This window comes from Anas platyrhynchos, chromosome 9 (assembly GCF_047663525.1).
Source record: "Anas platyrhynchos isolate ZD024472 breed Pekin duck chromosome 9, IASCAAS_PekinDuck_T2T, whole genome shotgun sequence".
In the NCBI taxonomy this organism is placed as follows: Eukaryota; Metazoa; Chordata; class Aves; order Anseriformes; family Anatidae; genus Anas; species Anas platyrhynchos.
The window spans coordinates 14065679-14090627 of NC_092595.1; the positions used below are offsets into that span (position 1 = coordinate 14065679).

General features: G+C 39.7%; 2 protein-coding genes across 4 annotated transcripts in view; one reads left to right on the plus strand and one right to left on the minus strand.

The window, feature by feature from the left end:
• AMER3 (APC membrane recruitment protein 3) overlaps positions 1-20303 on the plus strand; it is a 35226-nt gene extending 14923 nt beyond the window's left edge. The window contains exons 3-4 of one of the 3 annotated variants that reach the window (XR_011811338.1): positions 13623-13672; positions 17968-20303. The gene's annotated coding sequence lies outside the window, so the exon portion shown is untranslated. Of the gene's footprint in view, positions 1-5672; positions 8851-13622; positions 13673-17967 lie in introns of those variants that run through there. The other 2 variants (XM_013094594.5, XM_013094595.5) reach the window with 2 other exon arrangements.
• Positions 1-23166, minus strand: part of GPR148 (G protein-coupled receptor 148) — a 60866-nt gene extending 37700 nt beyond the window's left edge. The window contains exons 1-3 of the mRNA XM_072042437.1: positions 21816-23166; positions 20720-20820; positions 4412-4567 (exon numbers count right to left, since the gene is read on the minus strand). The gene's annotated coding sequence lies outside the window, so the exon portion shown is untranslated. The remainder of the gene's footprint in view (positions 1-4411; positions 4568-20719; positions 20821-21815) is intronic.
• Between the last annotated feature and the right edge of the window lie 1783 nt (positions 23167-24949).

Consider the following 24949-nt stretch of genomic DNA (forward strand, 5'->3'; position numbering starts at 1 on the left):
AATATCCCAAATGAGCACAGTTTCCTATCGGGTCTCGTGGAAGGCTGTTTTGTTTAAGCAGCTCTCCTTCTCAGTTCTTCAGGAAAGGCTAGACTGCATACATCTGGTGTGGCAAATTTCTTGTTTCGTTCAAAGCATAGGGACTGCATCTCATTTACAACACTTGAAAGTGAGAAAGAAGTTCACAGTTCTTGGACAGCAATGCAGCTCCGGGTAGGAAGGAGCGAAGAGGTGCTGCATGTGAGATTCTTCCAGCTGAGTAAGGTGTTAAATTTAAACCTCTCTCTCCAAGCACCGTGGGAGGCCTATTCAGGTAAAGCTCACTTCCTGCCAGTGGCAGCCAGTGATGACAATTGCTCAGATGACACCGTCAGATGGCAGCAGGTCAGGGTAAGGAGGTTATTTGAGATCTGAGAAAAGGGAAGGCCCTCTTTGTCCCTATATCTGATTGAATAATTCTCATTTCACAACAGAGAACAAACAAGGAGAATGCAGATTTTAATGGCCTGTCTCCCTATTATTGATCTTCTCTAACTGTGTTAATTTCCTTCCCAAATTTACCCCTTTTCCTTTCAGGACAATATTCCCTCCAACTTGCCTCGTGCAAGTTCATCTCTTTCCTCTCACATTCTGTACATTCCTTTTGCTCCCTCGTGGTCGACACAATCTCCTTCACCCCCCTTCCATTTCCCCACCTGCCTGCCAAACCTGCACCTCCTGGCAGCCCGGTGTCCCTCCCAGACAGCTCTTCCCACCAAGAGCCTGGAAACCCTACTCAGGCAGACACAGCCTGCTCCCCGGGCTCATAAGATCCCTGCATCCCCACCTCACTGGCTGAGCCTGGAGAGGTGGGGAAGCCCTGGGAAAGCAACTGCACACAGAAGAAGCAAAGCCATCATTTAGAAGCAGTCCTTTGCTCCAGCAAGGCTGCAGTACTGTGGGCTCCCCTCTCCTCCCTCTTTCATTCTGAAAAAGAGACGTGCTGACTCTACAGAATCCCAATCTGCAGCATGTTATAAATTGTTATGTACAAAATGAAATTGAGTGCTCAGCACACTACGAGAATAAACAGGTTTGCACAGCACCTGCAGTGCCATGCCTGCAAAAGCTCTGTTTAACTCCAACAGCAGCCTCAAAACTGAGCCTTGGGTTCTGTGCTTTGGCCACACTGGCAGAGGGGCAGGTGGTGCACAGTGACTGAAGGTGGCAGGGAGGGAAGGATCATAACCTGAGACTACACTGGAGTAAGTATTTTTGTTTCACCACTCACCTTTGTTATGTTTTTCCATCTCACAGCCAATAAAAGGAAAAAAAATCAAGCTACGGAGGCTTCTGGGCTGTGATACACAACCACAGAGATGTTTGCAGATGAATCAATAACAGAATATATTTTTTTAAAAAACATCTGACTTCAGTAAGGACAAAGAGGGAGTCTCCTTTATGGCAGTAGAAACTCTGGGCAAGACACTGGATTGTAAATTTGCAGAGCTCCATCTTTTTAAGGGAGATTGTGCCCTCTGTTTTCAGCTGCACGTTTAGGAATTAATCAGTTAGGTGTTATCCTTAAGTAACCCTGGTGCAGTTGCATTTCTAAAACCACGTAAGGCTGTATTTTATAAAAACAGCAAAGGGGTTTGTCAGTGGTGGAAAAAATGTTGAGGAAATGCAGCAGCTCTCCCACGTACATCCTTGACACAGGGGATGCTGCAAATTGCGGCTCAGGGAAATGCAAACTCAATCTCCCTCCCTTAGCCGTTCTGCCCTCCTTCAAACATAACGGCAAATTGGGTTTTCCTCTGCAAAAAGCGCTAAATAGACTGTTGCTATAGCAACCAACTCCTTCAAATCCATTTATAATTAAGATGGTGATCTAGCCACCTACAGGATACATCTTGCAAAAAAAACCAAAAAACAAAAAACAAAAAAACGACAACACACAAAACAAACAAACAAAAAAATGAGTTTACAGCTTCGACTCTATCAGGGCAAGGTTGGTTAGGCTAGTTTGTAAGAGTGATTAGCTATTTGGAAGTAGTTTGCTATACGTAACTCAGAAAAGATGGCAGGAAACAGCAGGGTTGAAATTCAAGGATATGTATATATATATTTTTATTTTTTTTGCTAGCTTCCTCAAAGCCTCAGTTAATAATGTGACAGTTCTTGAATCAGCTCAGCTCTCAAAAGTGCTCTTCAACTACAATCTATAAAAAACTGGAACACCTAGTGAATCATACTTACAAATACAAAAATGCCCTTCGCTTCTTTTCACAATTCAAAAGTCATTTGATGTAAAAATCATGTAATAAAGCTAATTTTAAAAAAATATGTTAAAAAAGGTATGTTAGTTTTTCCTTCAGTGTTTATTAAATGGGATGACAGCTACACCGTATGATTGAGTGCTATCGTTGAAACACAAATTAAGCATGGATGAGATTAGTTTAAAAAGGACAGTTACTGTTGATTGAGAGCTGTATGATGAGAGCAATAGAAATGTGAAGGATTTATGTTAAGAGACTTTATACAGATATACATATGTACAGACACTTAAAAGGAAGAAAAAGGCAGTATTTGCATTCAAGAAATGTTGGTTTGACATTCTTACTTCTCCAGGCTAAAATGCACCCACAGACTGACCTCAGAATTGGAATTTGGGTCTATGATTTTGAAGTTCAGAAGGAATTTTAAGAATTAGGCATGTACATGTCCCACTATACTCCTTTTTCTCTTCCTTCTCCCTCCAGAAAGTTCTAGGCAAATCTCTTTGAAGTGCTGATAAAGCATCCCCAATTAAATGGACCCATTTGATTACTCTGTCAAACAAACGGATTTTTAACATTCCTAGTAATATTGTATATAGCCTCATGCCCATAAGGGAAATTTTTCTATTACTTCTTTGCTGGGACTAATCTATAAAAACAAGATAGAGATTCATGTTAACCAAGAGCTTGCACAAATCAAATAAATAGAGAGAACGACACTAAATGCAAACATTACTGCCTACTGCAGATTATATTTTATACCCAAAAGTTATCTCTGTTCCAATATTTTACAGACTGGTAGAAACCCCAGAACCCCAAGCTATAAACTGCTGCTCTGGAGTGTTTTTCTGGGCCCTCCAAAAAGTCTAGATTTCACAACCAGAAAAGGGAGGTTCCACCTTTCTAGTCAGCTTCCAATAAAAGCTTTTTCCTTCCAGCTTAGCTATAGTCCTTATCAGTCACCACTGTATACCATAACCCTTCCCATCCTGCTTTTCCTCTCTATGCTTTAATCATGTTTTAGGGAAGCTGTATTTTTGCAGTGCCAAATCCTATAGTTCATTTTCAGTCTAACAACCGGTAAACTGATGGCATACTACTCCTAAAACCTGCAGGATTTCCTCAGAAATCAATGTCACAAATCCTCATCATGTGTACTCTCACGTGAACCATGCTTCACTGAGCTGTGCCCTATCTCTTCAGATCAGCAGGGTAGGATTCTTCCCTGACCTGAATCATCATATGTCTAGAGGTATGCTATTTTCCTTTATTAGCTAAAGAAATAAAGAAAAAGTCTACAATAGTGTTGGATGGTAACTGTTATTGACCCAATCCTGAGTAGCAGAGGGACCTCAGCTGTTTTTGGCTTGTCTTCAGGGAAGTCATTGTAATTCTAAGTTGCCCACATTGTCAGGCAGTACTGGCAAAAATAAAAAAAGAAACTAATAAACAGTTTCTCCATTTCTTTAGCTAATGTTATACCTTACAGTCTACCAAAAGAAATGGAAAATCAAGCAATTCAAATGAATGTACCTGGATGGATGTAGACTATAATTAAGATTTTTCATCTAGCAAACATTGAAATCTTTATGCTGAAAGTCAACAATGAATAATAAATTGGCATGTATTGTGGTAACGTATTTTAAGCTTTAGAGACATCTTCTTGAGAGGCAATACCAATCTCCTGGAGGAACACACTCTAAAACTGCTTACTTTTCTATTACCACCCTGAAAAGGCCTAGGAGATTACAGCAGGAGACAAATAGAACAGCTGGATTACTCTTCAGCTGTACTAAGAAGCAAGCAAGCCAGGAACACAATTCTCTATAAGCCAATGCCACTTGGCTTGGGCAGGATGGATGTTGTACACCAGATGGACTTCTTGGCAATCCAGGAAGCCACTGGAACAGTTCCAAAATGGAGGTGGTGTCCAGACCTCCTGCATTGTGCTAGAGTTACTGTAGCTGTGTTAGCTCTGAAGAAGGAAGTTAACGGAATTAAAACATTCTGTATAACCTTCAAAGGAGCAGCCAAAATTATTATTACGTACCAGCACCTTGAAAATCCACTAGTGAAACATTGGCAATAACCTAAGCAGCACAATTTAGCTATCCCACAGGCACTCTTGTTGTTATACTTTTAAAATCACATACCTCTTTTCTGCAGATGCCCAGGATACACAGGCAGTGAGGAGGGACAGCTGTTGCTTCACAATCAACCCAACAGCTGTTTCTGTGTTCCTGAGGAACAGTTTTCTTCAAGTGTTGACAGATCTCCATTCTTTGGAGTCTTCAGTGGGCTGGGAAGACCTGCATAGTGGAAACATATAAATAATAAGGGCTCTCAGGAGGGCACAGCAGTGGGACCAAAGGTTTTTTTTTTTTTCTTGTTTTGTTTTGTTTTTGTATGGAACTGCTTCCATTTGGCCTGACCTGCTGTAGGGGCTCAGATAAACCTATGTTCTGGGAGAGCAGATCAGGTACACCATGCTTCCATGCACTTGCATCATGAGGCACCTTAGCCAGCCCTGCATGCACAGCCTGCTTAATCAACATTTGGAGTGACTGCCCATGGATCATGGAGCATTAACTGTAATTGCAAATCTACTGGTCACCTCTGACTCTATGTACTGATTTACTGAAAATCACCCTCCCTACAGTGCACATGCTATGTACCATCCTTTCACATCTCCTTTTCACAATCTGCTTCACAGCCCAGCCATTACATAGTTTCTTTATGCTAGCGTGTCTGTGAAATAGGCAATGACTTTGGCCCAAGAACTGCAGTGCTCCAAAAAGCTGACTTGTTTAGTTTGTGAGGCCAGTTCTATCAATAAATGCACTGTTAGACACTGGGATTTCTGATGGGATGCTACATGCATTGAAAGGATGAATGCTTCATGTAGCTTCCAATTAGCTTGGAGATGTTTTCTGGTTCTTTGCCTAGAAGGACTCAGACAACAGTAGCATTGTTAGCAAGGAACTACCACCTCTTAATGTAGAGTTACAAGAATTACTGGCTAAGTAAATTACCACTGACCTTCTCTTATTAGTTTGTTTTAAATTATTCATGAAGCTTTTGGAAAAGGCTATAGAGAAGATATTTTAAATTAGGAGAGCTTGTATTTAGAATAAATGAGTGTTTACAGCCCTGTGGTACCAAACTATTGTTCAGAGGAAAAAGACTGGATTCCTAAAGTATCCTAGACTGGCTTCCTTACTGGTCTGGAAAAAAAAATCAACAAAACAGTACTTTTAAAGAAAACTGCCTTTTGGCAATTGCATATCTTGAGCACTCTCCATAAGGACGGGGTGCCAGATTTTATTTCTAATCTTCAGACACAGCCTCTCACAATTCTGCATTACTGCCCTGGTTCTGCTGCCTCTTTCACTTAGCACCAATTCCTTTCTGCAGGGGGGAAGAGATGAAGACCAGAAGATAACATCACTAGAAGCATTATCTTGGTGTGGTAGCCCCAGGAAAGTGGCTGCAGAGAGAGCAGTTCCTTATCCACCTCCCTCTATCTTTTCTTGTATGTTGTTTGGACACAAAGCTGCAGGACTTCCAGGAATGGACTTCCAGACTCTACTCTACTCAAAGCAGAGAGAACAACTTACCCTTAACCTGACTGCAGGCATGTGATATCGTCTCAGTCCTCATTTTATTTAATTAACCTAGGAAATCTGTAAAAAGTATTGATTTCTAATAAGGCAATCATCCACAGAATATAAATCAATAAACTTCACCTAACAAGACTTTATCACTCATTGTATCACTCAGCAATCCATTTAGTATAACAATGAAATGGAAGATAAGAAATTTAAAGTGGGGACAACTGAATTATGAATAAAAGCCCAATAGAAAACATTTCACAGTGGAAAACAAATCCCACCATAAAGGGAATTTTCTCTAGCATACAGGAAAAAAATCCTTAATTCGATTAAGGACCTGACTATTATCAAGTCAAGTTTGGTGAATGTTGAAAACCTTGATTTACAATGCTTTGAGACAGGAGATTCACAACATTTTACAGGAAATAGTTTCTTAGTTTCTTGGGCATGAGTCTATAATACAAATACTCTCAAACCAGCATAACCAATCAGCAATTTTTCTAAAAAGTTATAGATCTGTACATAGTATATTTCCTCACGTTTTTTGTTTCTTTCTTCACTTCTCTACCTGTCCAGTTTCCATGCTGGGAATATGAACACTTCACCAATTTTTAAGGTACGTTTTCAAATCTCCAGTCTGCAAGCTGGAGAACCCAGTCATTTTCCCAGCTGCAACTGAATATTAAAGGTTTCTCAGGTGGACAGTCTGACGGGCAATGTCATTATATCTGCCTTTTCAAGAAAACTTGGTTCCAGTTTCCTGTGACTATTGTTTTATTCCTCCTCACCTAGTTTTCCACATTTAAAGTTATTACTGGTATCGGGCTAACCTCCTTTCTACTGAATAGTGCTAAAGATCAATCCAAAGTTAGGCAACAGCATAAACCAACCAAGAATGGATAGCAATGGATCTGATTTTGCTTGAAGGGCTCAAGGTCTTCAAAGACAATCTCTTAAGATGGGGAGGGATCACTAGCAGGACTGATTTTCTTCTGTTTTGTACACTACTGTCAAGCACCTTCCAAAGTCAAAATTCTGAACTCTCCTTTAATTTATAACTTAGTATTATTTCATAACTGTATTTCCACAAGCATAAATACCTAAGAGTACAAGGTGCAATGGATGATATCCTTCACTATTTTCTGGAAGCCTTGTGCTTTTTATACCCTGGCAGATAACAGAAAATGAACAAAAAATCTTTGTGTTTTTATCTAAATTGCAAATCTGGAAAAGCACTGCTCAGCTCAGCTGTAGTATCAATGAGGTTCACTTCAATGGGTATCACAACTGAGCTAGGCATGAAGGCCTAGATTAAATTTGTAACAAAATATTGCAATGGAAATAAGATTCTTGAACTTCTGTGAAATGTTTCACAAAGCTGAACTCACACCTTCCATAATTCAACAGTCTACCGGAGGAATTCTGTACTCATGAGTGACAGAAGAAGAGACACAGTGACAGTTCTGACACACAGACAGCTACAGCAGACAGAAATAGACAGATTTTTAGGATGGATACTTTTATTAATAGATTTGACATTAAACATTTGCATTTAGATGAATATGCAAAACATGGATATTGGATCAGTTGAAAGCTCCATTTATCTTTTCACCGGTAGTGACCAGGAGAGAATGCTTATGAAAGAGAATAAAAGTTGGGCAAATGAAAAATAATCCACATTCTCTTGTGTTTCTCACTTTCTGGCAATCAGTGGCATTAAGCTATTTTAACAAGAGGCAAACAACCTTCATGCCACTGTATATAATAAATAGATCTACCTCCCACTAGCTATTTAATCTCATTTTGAACCAATACACACTTTGGCTTCCATGACACTTTGTGCTAAGGAGTTCTACTTTACCACCTACTGCCTGAACAGTGTTTGGGAGCCTATTAGGCCCTGTATGCTATGACAAAATGAATCATTCCCTTTTCACCATTTATGTACCATTCATGTGTTATTTTCACATTTCTAGCAATCACCTTTCCAAAGTAATACAGAAACAAGTATACAACTGTAATATTAACTATCCTCCTTGAAATTACAGAAGCCAAGATTATACAAACTTCTTAACATTTTTCATTAGGTGATGAAAGCTCAGCAGTATGCTGTGTATTAGCAGGACTGAGGGGTCATATGATACTGCTCTCTTCATTTTCTATTCTACAATTTCTTATTACAAATTTTACCCACGAAATTTAGAAAAACCCTGACTACTGTGTCCCGCTAACCTTCTAAGTGACTTTCTTAAGGCAATGGAAATAAAAACTTGAAAAGACAACAAAATCTTCATTTAGGATGTCTAAGTTGCCACTTTTCATCTTTTAAATAAACAGGATGTCCATATACTGTGTAGATAATGCTGTATAGGTGTAATGACCTTTTAATTGATTCATCTGCAAGAACACAAATAATTACCATACAGAAATGCTAACTGTGTTAGTCAGCTGTTTTTATCAGTTGGTGCTTCCTTTCCCCAGAAGGAGAAAAAAAAATCCACGTTCAGCTGATCTTATTGCAGTGGGGAACCCCTGGACTTAATTTCCCATAGACTCCACCCATACTATATTCACATCATTTGAAGTACATGCAAGTTTACAATAGGCCGTGTCCTAATTTTGGACAATGTTGGGGAGAGGCAACAAAACAGTCTGCGCTGCAGTTATGAGATGAAAATAGGTCAGTGATTCAATGTTCTCTGACAAAGTGGTGGGTGAGCAACCCTAATAGGCAGTCAAGAAGATGGTAAATCACAGGCCATAACCTTAGCTTTGATGAAGGACTGTAAATCCAGTGGTTCCTTTCTCCAAAGAGTGCCTTTGTGGAAAGGGACTAGCTGAATGGCTAAGAAAAAACAAACAAACAAACAAACAAAAACCTTTCAACAATATTATCATATTATCAAAAATCAGCAACACTTCTGGGTCACACATTCATACTGGCTAATCTCCTGTTGGCAGAGCAACTCTCTAGGATCTCTAGGATCTGAAACAAGAGCATCAGAAGAGCCTTCATAGATAACTGAAGCAGAGGAATGGAAAGATAACACAGAATTATTCTCTTCACCCGTCAATGCAGTGCTGGTATAGCTCATGTGCTACTGCAGGAAACTTAGCTGCATTTGTGCTTTTTTGTTTGCATTTACCTCTAGGTTGCGATTGCTTTTAGAGCAAGTTCAGTAACACAAGTATTATCTTCTGTGTTTGCCGTCATTATCTAAGCAGATCTGTCTGGATGCAAAGTCTGTGGCTCATTCTACCTGGCTCATGGTGATAACCAACAACAGAAAGACCTGTCAGTCTTCACAGAGGAATACCATGTTTAATATTTAGTATTAGAAAAAAAGAATAGTGTCTGGAAAGAAGTATGTTATGTTTTAACAGTGTTTGCACAATATCTAACATAATGTGGAGGTTTTCACCATTAGAAAACCCAGATGGCTCAACGTAGTACTTACTCTAATGGAAACTGTAGGAGAGACTCATTTTCCTTCAATGGATCTCCCTCAACTCCCAGTATAGTATCCCCTTCTTAGTTCACAGCACTTGTAACCTATTGTACCCATCACTGGGCAATGTAAGCTATTTACGTTGGCAGAAACCTAGGAAGTTATATGCTCAAAGGAAATAATTTAGGCATTTGCCATTTGCCTACCCTGAAGTGTTTACCAAGATGTGTCCTGGACTGACTCACTTCTTTGCCTTCCTGTTTTTCTAAGAGGCTACTATTAGGTTAAACCCAAATAGCCATACAGACAGTTTCTAAATAACAAGGTTGTAATACTTAAAGAACTTATGACAGTCCAGACATATTGCTGTTTTACATCATAAACACTGCTAAACATAGCACAAGAAAACTTCTTTCTCCCTTCTCCCTATGCTATGCATGGCTGACAGTTACATTTATCAGATTCCCAGCCCTGACAGTTAAAAAAAAAAACACAGGAAGGTAGCTTCCAAAATTAAAACATTCTCCTTCAGCAATATGAATGGAGTCATTTATACGAGCTAAGATGTACCTCTACATTCAAATCTCTAGCTACCTGCATGACATATACCAAACTCAAAAGTAAGTCTTGAAAATATGTTTAAAAAAAAGTCCTTAGAATAACATCTTAGTTTTGTTGGGATCTAATCTTCCTTTTTTAGCTTGTTGGAGGCAACTGAGTTTCTTTAACAGTGATAAACATAGTCGATTGCTGGAGTTTGTATTTAAGAAACAAAAATACAACTCCAATACTTCAGAATTCTGCAGAAACTGTCTTAAATTAAATCTATTGCTAAAAGCAATTGGTTCTAAACTGCAAAAAGCACAAGACTCTAGCATTATCAGCACTTTTCCTTATAGTCCCTATCACATTAATCAGACTAAAATTTACAGTCTTGCATGTCTAAATTTAGATTTCAAAAGCAGATCCAAAATTCTGACTCAGCCTGTACGTATTTCATTGCGTGAAAATGTCAGACTCTAAAACAGGGACATTCTAATTACATTAGTCCAGAAATGAAAGAAAGTTAAAATCACCCTGACACTGAGCTAACTGCACACAACAAGGGGGGCATTAAGCAGATCAGCTCATCAATAATGGAATATGAAGACTTCCAACACTAAGTAGGTCAGTGGTACATATTTCCATTTTACCACTAGTCACTGAGCAGCCTACTCACATTGAACTCAGACTGGCTGCTTTCTCCTCTCACCAGACAGACTTCAGCATCACAAAACCTAGCAACTTTTGCCATCCCTGTTGAGAACTTGTCGTCTGAACATGCATGGAGATTGAAGCGGGGTAGTTTGAAGGCTGAGTCATCCAGAAGGTTGTGTCAATAAGTGCATTGATATTGCTTATTCTGTGTCAGCTGGGGGAGTACAAGGAAACAAGTCTGTGTGGCTGCTAAAATGTACAAATCTGTATAAATCTGATCCCAATTTGCTGCATTAAATGGAAGGCCTCCCATCCACAGATACTCTAAAGAATCACAAATCCCTGTAGATTTTTCGAGCAACTTGAGGGGAGTCTAAATCAATACATAGCATGACTGACATATAACATTTTGAGATACTTACATGAAGCAATACTGATAGTTGTGTTACTTTTGGTTCTTTTACTGAGAAAATACCAACACAAGAATGGAAGCATGCTATTCTGGAAGTCCCAATTTTCCACAGTGGCTGTAACGAATGAGTTTGAATAATTTCATTCAAAGGAAACTTGCTTCCTCTTTCTCTTTTTAAAATTGTTGCCACAGGGATATAAGCAGAAAGCTGCCCGGGCAGTCTAACAGATACTTGCTGAGACTGTGCTGAAAAAAAGTTCAAGGCTGATAGAAAAGGAGCTGTCCGGTTCAAAGTCAACATCACCCAGCCCTGCAGGAGAGTAGAACAAGTGGAAATGTAGAGGCAACTGTCTATTCACAATTCAGGGCAACCATGACATCTAATACCTGCAGTAAGGATGCTGCTGATTAACAGAAATCTGCAACAGGACTCTTGCTGGGTACATCAATAACTAGACAGGAGATCTAATAGCCAAAGGCAGTCTAGAAAGCCAAACAGTATTAATCCCTGGAAACACTTACATAAGGGTTATTTTTGCTGCAGTCAGGCTAAATAGGAAAAGCAAAATCAAACAAACTTAATACATCTCTATGGCTATGTAGATAGTGACCTCTCAGTGTGTCATGCTGTACAGAGCAAGAATGAGGGATTCAAAACCATAACAATTATAAAGACCAGATATGCAGGAATGAATCAGGCTGGTAATTTTAACTGCTAAATAACATGTTTTACTTGGGTTAGCATGTGTACCCACTAATACAGAATATATTGTTTTTTTCTCTACTGATAAACTTAATCGATAGTATCACAGTTACACTCAGGGAAAACAAATTGTATACATAAATCCTAAATTATAGAAAACATTCCCTAATTTATCTGTTAAATCAAAACATTTATTGGAAAATAGGTCCAAAATGAATATATGCTCTAGAACATAACATTTTAAAGCCAAATCTATTTGCCACCCCAGGGCACTTTTCATTTGTTCTCCTCATTCTTTTTAACTGAACAAATTATTTATGTGAGTAATGAAAATAATCTTATTGTGCAGCTTTTAATCTATTATTCAATAGCTAAAAGAAAAGTATAAATCGCCCGTTCTATCAATAATTCAGGTCCACCGTAGCTTTAGTGCTAATGTAGCCATTCAGCTGTCCCCCCTTTACTAGTCTCATACATTTTTAATGCTTAGGTTTTTTGTTAGGAGGTCAAATGTATGGATTGTGATTAGAAACGCAGTTATCAGGTGTGGGAAGGTCAACTGAAGAAAATATTCCTGCTGCCAACAAAACAAACTAGAGTTTAGGAATGGAAAGGAAGACCACACCATAGGGTCCTCAATGCCTGATTTTGATGGAGACCAGAAAGAAAAGGTTCAGAGAATCCTAAGCTGCCTGTGCTGCGGTGGCAGTCCTAGATGTTGGCATTTATGGCTGTATGGCCGTAGCTTTAGCTTTATGGTTTGAGGGGCATTTGAAGACAATTGCTCTTTAAATACCAGAATAGTTTTTAAAGCCCTAGAAGTATGGATGGCTTCCTCATTCTACTTTTCCTGTAATACGTAAATCAGATAATTGCAAGCTAAACAATAAATTACTACCAAAAATAGTATCAGAGCACTGCGGTAACTGGCAGGATAGCGGGCAATGCCCAGAAAAAGAAAAGGAATTGGCTTAGGAAAATTATTTGTAAACATACTTTGTACAGTTTGGTACCTGCCACAATGATTGCGAGGGATTTTTCAGTGATCTTCACTTAAGGGAATCAGCAAGCATACTGCAGAGCTGCAAGGCAAAGATGATATAGGATTCACTGTGTTCCACGCCGACTGTGCCCTGCAGACACAGCTAGCTTGTTCTTAACAGTTGATGAGCCAGATGCAATTGTAACACTGCTAACTGCCTGTAAGTATATTTGTGAAAAACTGAACAATTTGGGAGGCCGTACTTGCCTTCATTACCATTTCAATCAACAGCCGCAAAATGCAGCACTGACAAGATTTGAATGAGTATTCAGTATAAATAATCTGAAAGGTTCATGATAGCTAGGGAAGAGATTATTTACAGGCAATTTTATTACAGGCCTCCTATTTGGCAAAGATTTTGCACATGTGAACTTGTCCCAATGCATCAGATATAGGTCTGTGCAGGCAGCTCTTTCATAAAGAGAGATAAGAAAAGAAATAAGGTTGAGGAAGGTGCAGTGGAGGCAAATTGATTTTCAGACTGCCTATGACCTTGACTCGGAGGTTGAATGTGAGCTGTGAAGCAGACGATGAGGATGGGAACAAGCTGCAGACAGCAAAACTGCAGACTTCATTTGGAACCACAGATTACAGACACCAATTCTGACAGCCTGATCCTGCCCATGAAATCATGTGCACTAAGCATGTGACAATACTTTAATTTACAGGGACATTTGGGTACCTACATGTATGAAAGCACAACTGAGTTCAGACACTATTCCTCCCAGGAATAACACTTTACAAGGATGTCATTTGAGTCACTTGCGGTAAAAAGGGGGTGGTATGGGGGCATAGGAGGGGTTGGGGAAGGTAGGAGGGACACAGACAGACAGATGGACAGAGATTTCTAAGCAATATATCAATTACATTATCACATTGTGATAATCACATTTGGTTACATGCTCATGGAATACTTCTACTAATTCACCTTCTGGTCTGAAATTTTTTAGGATGTGTCTGCGGAAAAGAAAAGGTTCAAAGGAGGAATACAGTCATGAAGGTAGAGAAAATTACTGACCTCAGGGAAACTACATGTCATAGAGTTAAGAAAGGCAGGGAAAATGAAGAGTGGCTGCTTAACATTTGAAGTCTGTCACTGACTTCTGGGGACAGATATAAACTGACCTGATTCCCAGCAGTATAACCAGGGACCACATTACTACTACATTACTATGTTTCTCCAACAAGAAACAGTTAAAGAGGCTGTTGGTTTTGTTTGTTTGTTTGTTTGTTTTCTTTTTTCTTTTCTGTGCCTTTTCTGTTGTGTAGCTTGAGGAACAGGAAGCTGTTCCTAGCAGGTTAGGTTAGGTCCAGATCGGCAGTGCTTTGTCAGCACAGGTATTATGCTTTATAATATGCAGTATATTATGCTGGCACAGCATTCTCAGGCAGATGAGCTTGTAACAGCAGAAAATGTTTTTACAGTGTAGCTTCTTGATTCCTTGGGAGTGACAGATCCGCTTTCGTATTACAAAGGTGGCTTCTGGCAGCACTACTGACAGGTCACACCCCAGCGTGTTGATCTCTGCCCAACTGTGTCAAGGCAAAATCTGTAGTACAGCCCTGGCCTTTGAGCTATAAATGAATTACTCTTCTACCTAGAAAACACTTTTTAAGACCCCTGGAGGAACATATTAAAGGTTGGAGAAAGAAAGGGAGCAGAGCTTGCGCTCTATTTCTTGCCTGCCATAAAGCTCATTCTAACTCAAGTTGAGAATTTGAGGTCTACAAGGAAACAAAAATGCACAGGGTTCAGTGTTATAACATTATATAACAGATTGATTGACATCATCAATATCTCTAGACTCTTATGCAGAGTTCCTCTTAACTCATGGAGTGCCAGAATAGCTGTGGGCTGTTTCTATTTGGATGGTGGATCTTCAGCAGGACTGAAATCCAACCTAGTATTACCAATAGTATTGGAAGTTTCCTACAAAATGTGCTTCTGAATAGAAATCACTGTACTTATTTTTGTTATATAGTGTGCAATAGTGTGTGCAAGGTACTATTCAGAAACAATGCATGTCCAGAGAAACAGAGATGAGTGGGAGATGAAAGTTTTTCCTGCAAGAAATGGGCCAGTTTGTGATTACAATATTTTAAAACCATATCTTTCATTGAAGAGGAGCTTCTGAATATCTCCATGGCAGTCTGTTGGAATAGATTCTCTGTGTGATTTGGATCTGCTGCTTTTGATCAATTCTGTACTATTAATGGGCAAGTGATTCTAGGCATTCCAGGCAATTCTAGGCAATGACGCATTTTTCAGGTTTTCCTGGAAGGATTTTTTTTTGTTGTTGTTCTAGTAAATCCGAATTCTCATAAAATTCAAAACTTTTGAAAAGTAATACATTCTCCATCTGCAAATCATTCCTTCAAAAATATTCCCAGCTAACTTCTAATCTACATAACCAGCTGGAGCAATGAGCTCTGTGTGATAATGTTAAAGCAGAGCTATTAAATAACCTTGACATCAAGGTTATGGAAATTCAAATGGCAAGGCTAGACAGAGAGTGCTTCAGGGCATTCCCTCGTGGTAGAAACAACTCCTGCAAAGGGTCTGCTGCAATTTCCCTTTCCAAGCATCTACTTAAATTAAGTTCATCAGCTTTTTTTTTTTTTTTAAGGGTTGGGGGGAGGCATTGGGGTCTTGACTGATCTCTTAACTGATTCTGTTATTAGCATTCCAGTCCTGACGTTGATTTAGAATCTCACCCTCCTGTTCCCCTTCAACTATTATCAGCAGGCTTTTCTCCTAGCTTGGGGAGTACACATTAGCCCAATCTTCCTTCAGATATCTGGTTAACTCTTCACTCATCTAACCACTCTGAGTTCTGAGGCTCGTAATGCTGGCATATCTTTGTCCCAGATGAGAAAAAGAGAAACTTTATATTGCCCTATTACAAAATTCTTAATTCCATGCCCTTAAGGGATCAATGACCCTCCAGTCTAACTTGCCCTGACATTAATAGCTCCCAAGACACTCTTCTCTCTATCAAAGAATACATCACATGTTTTTAAACAGATTTGCTTAGGCACATGAACTACCAATCTTGCAAAACATCCCCTCTGGCCTTAAAGGGCCAGTATTCTGCTGCATTAAACAAAAGATTAGAACATGTTATGTTTCTTAGCAAACCTCTAGAAAAGTATATGATGTGAAAAGAAAAATAATTGCAAAAATCCAAGTACATACAGTGAGGCTTAGAAATTTGACTGAATTTCTAAGAAATCACGAGAGAATTAAGAAAAAAAAATCAAATTTGCTTGTTGGAGGCAAGACTGAGAGTCAGGACATCACTGAGACTATCCCACTGTTTTAATTTGCTGTTACAGCTGAGATATCACAAAACCTGCAACTTTGTGTTGCAGGGGAGTTGCAGGGGGAATTGCTAAGAGGAGCTGATTAATTAGGTACCAATAAAGGCTGGGCTGATATTTACCCATAACTCTAGGGAATGTGCATCTGCAGATGAAATGACTAAGAACATTAAGAAGGGAACATTAAGAAGCCAACACTGTGCCAGAGAGCTGGACTTAGCCTCAGAAATGGCAGGCTGCAGAGCCCTCCTGCACTGCCAGGTTGCAGCCGGGACCTGAACACCCAGCTTGTCGGATCTGCTCACCCGGCTGGGATTCCTGCTCTGCTGTGCCACCGTGTGCTCGCCAGCTGCCAATACACTGCTTCACGGAATGAGTTAGCTGCCCGATATGATCATTACAGGCCTTCTGGCTTAAACCTGGAGCCAATAACAATGCATGGCCAGTCTGTGCCATATGACGCACCTATAAACAGGAAACATGAGCACTGGAATGCTGTACCAGCAACATCCTTTCTGTATGCTTGTGAAGGTCAAGATCTCCATGGATGTTTTCAGATTTTTCGGCGATTACTGGCATAGTTTTGAGTTCATTGCAAGTCAGATCATCAAGTAAAATCCGCACAGTGGACATTTCTCACTATTGCTACTAGAGGCTTTGTCTTATTCTCTGTCCTCGCCTTCTGGCCTTTCAAGAATCATGTCGCAGCAGGGGACACACATTAAGAACTCCCCAATCCCATTAACAAATCTGAGGCTGACTTGCAGTATTTAGAATAAGCACACCACCACCTTGAGGCTTACATACCTCCCTGTAAAATGGATATGACATTTATTTCACCAGGGCTTTGGTGAGATTTTTCAGAGCAGACGATGCTTTTGAGATCTGCAAACCACACTACTTGAAAGCTGCCAGAAACACCTTCCTGAAGACAGTCCATGCACTGGGAGCCCAGCAGAGTACATTTAACCAAAAGAAATCGCAGGAATCCAAACAGATGAAGAATGCCTTTGCATTTAGTAGCTTTCCAGATCAGTTTTATAGACACATGCTAAACCTCCCTATTGTTCAGGGTCTGCCAACATTCAGGTTATGTGCGGATTTTCAAGTGCCAAAACCCTCTCATCCTTGGCAAGCACTCTGAATGACTGAGACAGAGAAAAGGAAATGTACTTGTTAACAAAAATCTTAGGAGTGATAGAACCTGGGAGACTACCCGATAAATTCCTAAATGCAGCCGATCTGGCCTCATCAATCTGGGCATAGGAAGCCCAAAAGTTAAAACATGTTCGTTATGTAAAAATTGTGCAGCAAGGGCCCCTCTGCTTGAGGCTGCTACAGCAGACACACAGAGATTACACCCCAGGGTCTTGAAGCTAAAAGATCAGCCACTAGGTGTCAGGGCTGTATTGCACAGTGCTAGATAAGAAATTGGTTCATCGGTCACTTAAACCATGGAAAAACAGCCCCTGGGTCAAGGAAAATAAACTGCAGAAAGCTTATGAATATCCCAAATTCCTGTGCTGGCCAGCTAAATTAAAGCAAAACAACAACAACGACAACAACAAAAACAGCTGGGAGGGACTTCACTGGTATACAGAGACTTAGGAGCTCCTGAAGCTGTGGCTCGGAGTATTGCTGCTCTCTCAGTTCCCTGGGCTTTTTTATGTTAGTGCCTTTGCACCCATGAAGCAAGTCACTTTGCTGAGCCTTTGCAAAGGACTTTGCTAAGCCTGCCCTGGCTTTCTGAAAGAAGGCACATGAATGACTCCAGAGGAAAACAGCTGGATCCATCCAAGCCTATTTGATGTGGTTTAGTGTCGCTACTGTGAAAGCCAACAGCAGAGACAGTGATGTGACATTTTGAATTATTCCCATTTTTATTTATGTTTCTTTGTTCATTCTTTCAACAATATATTGTTAAATGAGAAACCACACAGATGTAAACGTAGGCTATTTTTGTTTATATTGCAGGTGCAATGCTGAAGAATCCACTTCTAGACCTGGATGCTGCCCTCCTTCCACACATTATATCGCATGACAGGGTACCACAACGCTACATTGATGTCAGACTCAGCAAGGATTTCTCTCCAGAGATCCCACTTGAGGGGTCGCAGAAGCAGATCATGCCAGCCTGTCTAACTAACCAACACAGTTAGGAGTTCCTGACAACGTCACACACTTGAAACCATATTTGCAGATGGGTGGTAACTAATATTCATTTTAAAACAAAAATCAGGAGAAGAAAAGTCACTTTGTTCCATATAGCAAAGGAAACAGTATGTCAAAGGAGACTATTATCCCTCCTACGTTACAGAGGCACAGGACAAAAAAAGATTTGTCTAACATTATTTCTCCCTGAAATCGGTGTCTTCTTTTCTCTGCTCTTCTCCTTGCAAATCCTGATCATCTGTCAGAGCTTCCCAGTCCCTGCTGCTGCTCATGTTAAAAGTACTCAGATCTCCTCTCTTGTGATCTCTGCCTTTACTGCAGAGGGAAGTGAGTGCTCCTCACTTTAAAGCTGGGCTATGTGGCACAGTCAATGCTCGACCATTGATCCCTTGCGATTGCAGACAGGAAAAATGGGCTTTTCCTCCTCTTATATCCCAGCCTTTGAGTTTATGGGCACATCCAGCTGTAGCAGAAAGCATATTGTACTCTGAAATTCAAGGGTCCTGGGTTCGGTCCATGCTGCCAAATGAACAACTGTGGAACTGCATTATATAACATGGAAAGAAAATCCCTGTGGGTAGTCTATTCTAATTCTCCCCACAGAGCTGCATGAATGCCAGTGCAATGATGGGGGAAAGCACAAAATCTTCATGGCTTAATCATTCTCCAGTTGAAGAACAAACAGAAAATCTACTTCCTTGAGATCATATTGAATCGTGTGTTTACTGGGATTGGCTGCAAACTACTTTAAAGTAAGATGAACAACATCTTAGGAAAGAAAGAGATGCTGGTGAAATGAACCCATAAATGGGAATATTCAATTTCATATATGGGGTGTAGCTGTGAGAACAAGTTCCCTCAGCCTGCTTAAGAGCCTAACATAGTACTGTTCCCCATTCAGAATTAGAAGTCTTAAAAAGTACTTAAAACCTTAAAATAGATAATACAGAAAATTAAGATAAATGATGAAAAAACTTGCACAGACTTTTAGCTACAGAATTTCAGATAAGTTTCTATGAAACTGCTCATCTGTTTCCTGTCCTATTTTTACACGAATGGAAGTAGTGAATAGTTAAGTGCACAAGTAAGATCAGAAAAATAATTTGAAAGCAATCAATCAATCAAACAAACAAACCCTATGTGCTAAGGACAACCTTGAAAGAGGAAAAGAGGGTTTTTCCCTCTTATGGATCACTAAAATGTAGAAAAATGTTCTGAAAAAGATTATTTTGGAAAAGCTTTTTTCTGTTAAGGACATCAAGCTTTGACATTCCTTCTTTTAATGCAGTGTTCATTTGAGTTTCAGAGATGTTTTGGGAACTTCCAGCACATAGACCTAAATTTCAGATATGAAGTATCAGGTAACTGAGTACCCTTAATAAAACACTACCTACTGCTGTGAAGGGACAGAACACTTACCACTTTAGAGAACCAGAGTGTAAATAATCTTATACAGGTAAAAACGTCCAGAAAAAATGTATGAAGAAATATCACACATACATGCACTGTCAGGTAAGTAAGTGTTCCTTCCAAAAGCAGAGTATTAAAATGAAGTTTGTCTATTCCAGTCAAAGATGAGTGACGTGAAATTAACAAAAAGTTCAAGATTAATTTTTTTTTTGCTTCACTTAAAATGTTTCATTCTCCTAACTAAGTTAGAGTGTTTGGTGGCAAGATATTGTAAATCCTTACACTGTGCAGGAAAGGCACAAGAAGCACAATAAAGCTGTAGGTAAACTAAGGGATTTTCAGGAGAGAAAAATGTTGCATATTCTGACTTTTACTCAATTAAAAGGATATAGACCTGTGGTACTCTTGGAGGTTGAAATATGCATGCATACTGTATGTATATACACACCTAAATAGAGGGTTCATGCAAACTTGCTGAGTTCAAGAATAGGGAAGAAATAAGAAGCATGTACCATTTAAAAAAATCCAACTAGCAAATTAATAAAATTTACCATATACATATTATTTATTATGTAATTATGATACTTACATGCATTTATATGTTATGTTTAACATATTTTGTTAACTATTTTTCATATATGTCACATTTGATATATATATGCTTTATGTATTATATTTTAGTTACCATATTCTACATTATGTATTAAAGTCACTTGAATTCTATGTTACATTTGGTCTCTAATCAACATAATTGTATTGTTTTACATTACATTAATGAATTACTATTTTCCAGCACTGAAAATTCATCACTTGGAAAAAAAATCTTATGCTTATGAAGAGTTTATACCTTTTTTTAAATCCCTAGCCTATAACAGAGGCTTATGGAGGCACTATCCCTCTAATTCTTCTCCTCTGTACCGAATAACCTGGCATATTAGTCAATCAGCATTGGTAGAATCAGAACACTGAGATCAGAATACTATGTACTCTAATCTTATCCTGAGGAAGTCATTTGGAAAGTGGATTAGTTTCTAAACTTAGCCAGTTACTGCTTTAAGAATAGCCATATTTAAGAGGAACGGAAGTTCTGGCCACTCCGAGAAATTACTCCTGATCTAACTATTTAACAAAGAATCACCTTTACCTTCTATGACATGCTTTACAAATTAGTTGGTTGACTCCTTGAAGGAACTACTTATTTCCAGGTGCATCTTTAAGTGTCCCATCTTCGTCAGTCTTAACTGTCTGAAGAAATAAGGAAAATAAATTAAGGGTTAAATCTGTCACAACAGAGCACAGACTGGAGTTTAAAACTTAACACAAACTAAGTATATATGCATGTTATATTTACTTTTCTTTCTAACTGTGGGAAAGCATTTAAGTTAAAGTATATTTACAAACACTTCAGAATTTCAGCAAGTTGAAGATGCCTCATTTTGTTAATCTGAAAAACTGTTTTTATCAGTTTAATTTCTGTAGTAGTATTTTAAATACAGCTGTACAACTCATACTTTCTAAATACTTCAGAACAATACAATGAGAGCTAGCAGACACATTCCTTTCATTGTTACTGCAAACAGACTATTTAAAATAAAATTGTTACACTACTATTAAATTATTTTCAATCTATAATCCACCCTAGCTTCAGATTCTTTTACACCTCGACACACATTGTGCAGGTGCTGTCTGAACTTCCATAGCATTTGCTGATTTGAACTACATGTATATTTGCTAACCAGGGAACTCCAAACTGGCTGTGTGGTGCTGAGCACCGGGTTTCCTCTTGCAGTCGGTGAGTACTCAGGATGCTAAGAAGGTTGGTGCCTGAGTACTCGCTTGTCTCATATTGAGTATTAAAATGGATTTAGTCACAAGCATCTGTCATTCATTTACAAGGGCTTTTTGAAGCAACAATTTGCTTAATGCTAATATAATTACAGCCATGTATTAATTCTAATATGAAGAAAATTGCAGAAAGGGAAGGAAGAAGCTCATCTTGCTATGATGGAACACAAGTACAACAAAAGCTGCTGTAACTTGAAACACCGAAGTAATCAAACAAATCTAGAAAGTACCAAACCACATATTCCTATAGGTGGGCCTTCAGTAGAAGCAGAGAACCCTTACCAAAAAAAAGGTAATGACAGGCACGGTTAACACCAGGGAGTGACACAATCTCAGGCACACACTTAGCTTCCTAAAATATAAGCAAACGAAAAGCCTCAAATATTTTCAGTCACCTTGTGCCTCTGATTTTAGTGTTTGTCACTGTACAGGTAACTATTAAGTGGCTCTCCGGCAGGCCTTGCCTGGTTTGGTGTAAACCTTGCAGCTGGAGGCTTATCACCAAGCTGTGGAGAACGACACCAAGGCCTTAATGTCTGCGGACAGCTGCGTGGCAGGGACACCCCCCCCCAAGGCCTCAGGGTTTCCTCACGGTGGCTCTGGTGGCTCTGCACAAAAACGAGGGCAAAACGCAACCACATCCCCTTGGCTGGTGTGGGGCTGTGAGAGTGCCTGAGGGCACTGACCTGCTCTTCCTGCCCAGCCCTGGGGGGAGGCTGCAGCCCCGAAATGGAGGCGTCACGGAGGCCGCAGCCGAGCAGTTCAGTCTCCTGTCATGCTGAGGAGAAGCAGGCCCCGGTGGCCACCCCTTTGGAGGGGAGGATCGCGCATCTGCTGGGAGATCCCTCCGGGGGTGCCAGGAAGACCTGGGGGGATCCTTCTAGAAGGTATGTGGAGGGTGCAGCAGCCAGGCTGGGGTAAGGTGCTAGGGTTCAAGCGGTATGAGCAGGGCATGGCTTTTCAGAGGCCTGGGGAGCTGATGGCAGCCTGTGAGACCCTGCTCTGTCATGCCCGGGGCTGGGGAGGGAAGGCTATGTGGTGCAGCATGAGGTGGTGCAGGCTGGGAGATCTCTGAGGTAAAAAGGGGGGCGAGGCTTTTGGGCAAAGCCTCAGCAGTGTGTGTGGGAGCCTGAATGCTTTTCCCCTTTCTCCTGGGATATTGCAGACATTCAGAAACAGAGAACAAAACATGCATTTACTGCCACTCCTCCGCACTGAATCCCAGGGCACTTCTAATAAGCTAGGAGTAAAGATGAGTGCTCAAGCAGGTGGCCAGAACTCTCCCAAGGAAGAATAACGCTTGCACAGGGTGTTTACATCCTGCTATAAACTACGAGTTTATTTTATGCCAGACCACAAGCTGCTGGTTGAAACCTCAGCTGAACTTATTTGCTGATCAGAGGAACTCCATTAACTTTGGAACCAGACAGTTTTCACTTTCACACCTTTCCAGCTGGCTGGGACAAGAACCAGATGTACCAGAATACAGTAAGCTCGTGTTCCTGGGACACTGCTGACCCAATCTCAAGCAGCAAGTATCAGAGAGTATGTTAAAAAAAGGATGGTTTCTCTCAAAAGATTTATTGGTTTTGTTTTCTGAGGCTCAGGTGGTCTGTGGGGTTCGTATAAACACTACGTTTTTTGGCTTTCTATGTTTAGCTAAACCAAGTCCTAAATTCTTTCAAATCTAAGCATTTATGTGAGAAAGCCTTATATTTATCATATGATCCAGTTTCATGCCTTAATATGAGGTAAAATGCTGATTCACCAAGCACAAAGGCTGCATATCCCCCAGAAGATGGTGTGTAGAGATCTGCACGTCCCGTCTTTCCTGTTACTGTTGTGGATGGAGTTCACTGCATGACTAGATTAATTCTAAAGCTCCTCTTTTTTTTTTTTTTTTTTTTCTTCTGTAAAATCTATGCTGAAATAGTGTTACTGTTATTGGTACACAGATCAGTTAAATAACACTAGTCTGGGAGCATTCACTGCCTTATGTCCTCCATCAGGAGGAAGCAGATTCATGTTCTGTTTCAGATCTTGAGTTGTCTCATCCTGGAAGTTTTTATTCCTGTCTTTCCCTGTACACCTATCACAGCAATTAAATCAAAAGCTTCTTCTGTGTCGTTTTTTTTTTTTGAACAAAAAAAGCAAAACAGTAGAAAATGACCATTGTGCTGTCATGGAATAACTAGAGGTAGCATCATTTAACCAGTTATTTTTTGTGAACATTCTAGGTACCATTAATATTAGCGACAGCTTACAAGTATCTTTTCTACTGTCACTGCTAGAACTAAGTCTGATAAAAGAAGTGATCAGTCATGATAGGACTGAAATGGGCTATACATCGTTTCAGGTTTTTATTTATATAGATTGTCAACATTTTGTATGAGTTTAAAATGCTTTTTTTTGCCATTTTAGTGGACCATTCGACTGTGCATTACTAGAGCCCATGACCATCAATTGCTCATCTAAAACCTGATTATATCAGCTACATACAAATTTACACAACTTATGTATATACTCAGATTGTGCTTTGTATGCAACTAGATATTTGGTAGAAACCTCTCTGAACTGGAGCTTTAATTTGATACATAATGACAGGATACCTGATTTAGCTATATAAGCCTTCTGGGAAAATATCAGGGTTGAGCAGTCTTATTGTGCAAGTCAAGGTTAACTACATTCCTGGGGCTTTACGTTTAGTTAGATAAAGTTGTTGGAGTCTTTGAGCTAAGCGTTCTCCATGCTTCAGAAAGGCATCAATGTAGAATCTGGCAAGCAAAGAGTGAGATTTAAACAGCTCCATTCACTCATTGTATGAGATCAGTTTATCTTACCACCTAATTTAGGTCATCACAGTAGTGTTGCCAATATGTCCTTCCTAACTGGAACAGCTTCTCAACTGCCTTATGTCTCATTATCTTGTCTCTGTAAATTCTTTGTCATTATCTGGTATTTTAGTTTATTAGCTCCTAGCTGCTTACCCTTCAAAAATCCCATTCCTCTGAAATTTCTTGTCTTCCTCTGTACAGCCTTTAGTGACTTTTGAGGATGGACATGCAATAATTGTGATGTCAAACATTGGTCACCTCTTAAATACCTCAGATCTACTTAATGTTATTAACAGGTCGGGGATGGATTGTCTAAGGATACCAGAAAAATACTGATTTGAAGAATATCAGCTACTTTCTAATTCCAATTTGCAGAAAGTCTTCTTACAATATGCTTAGAAACGCATGAAAAAATGAGGTGGAAGGGAGGGTAATTGAAATAAAAACTGTTTTTATTTTTTAAATCTTGGGATTGGGAAGCATAGTCCTCCTATCTAGAGCTCTTGTAAGCAGCTGTACTTCAGACTGGGCAGAACTGAACAGGGAACTGGGAGCTGGATATGACCTGCCAGGAGCTTACATACACCCTTCTGGAGCGTAACATCATGCTTCGGCTTTGAATCATTTTTAAATTTAAAAACAAATCTGCATCCACTATTGTAATTTCAAGCTCAGTTGTCAGTGTGTGCTGAAAT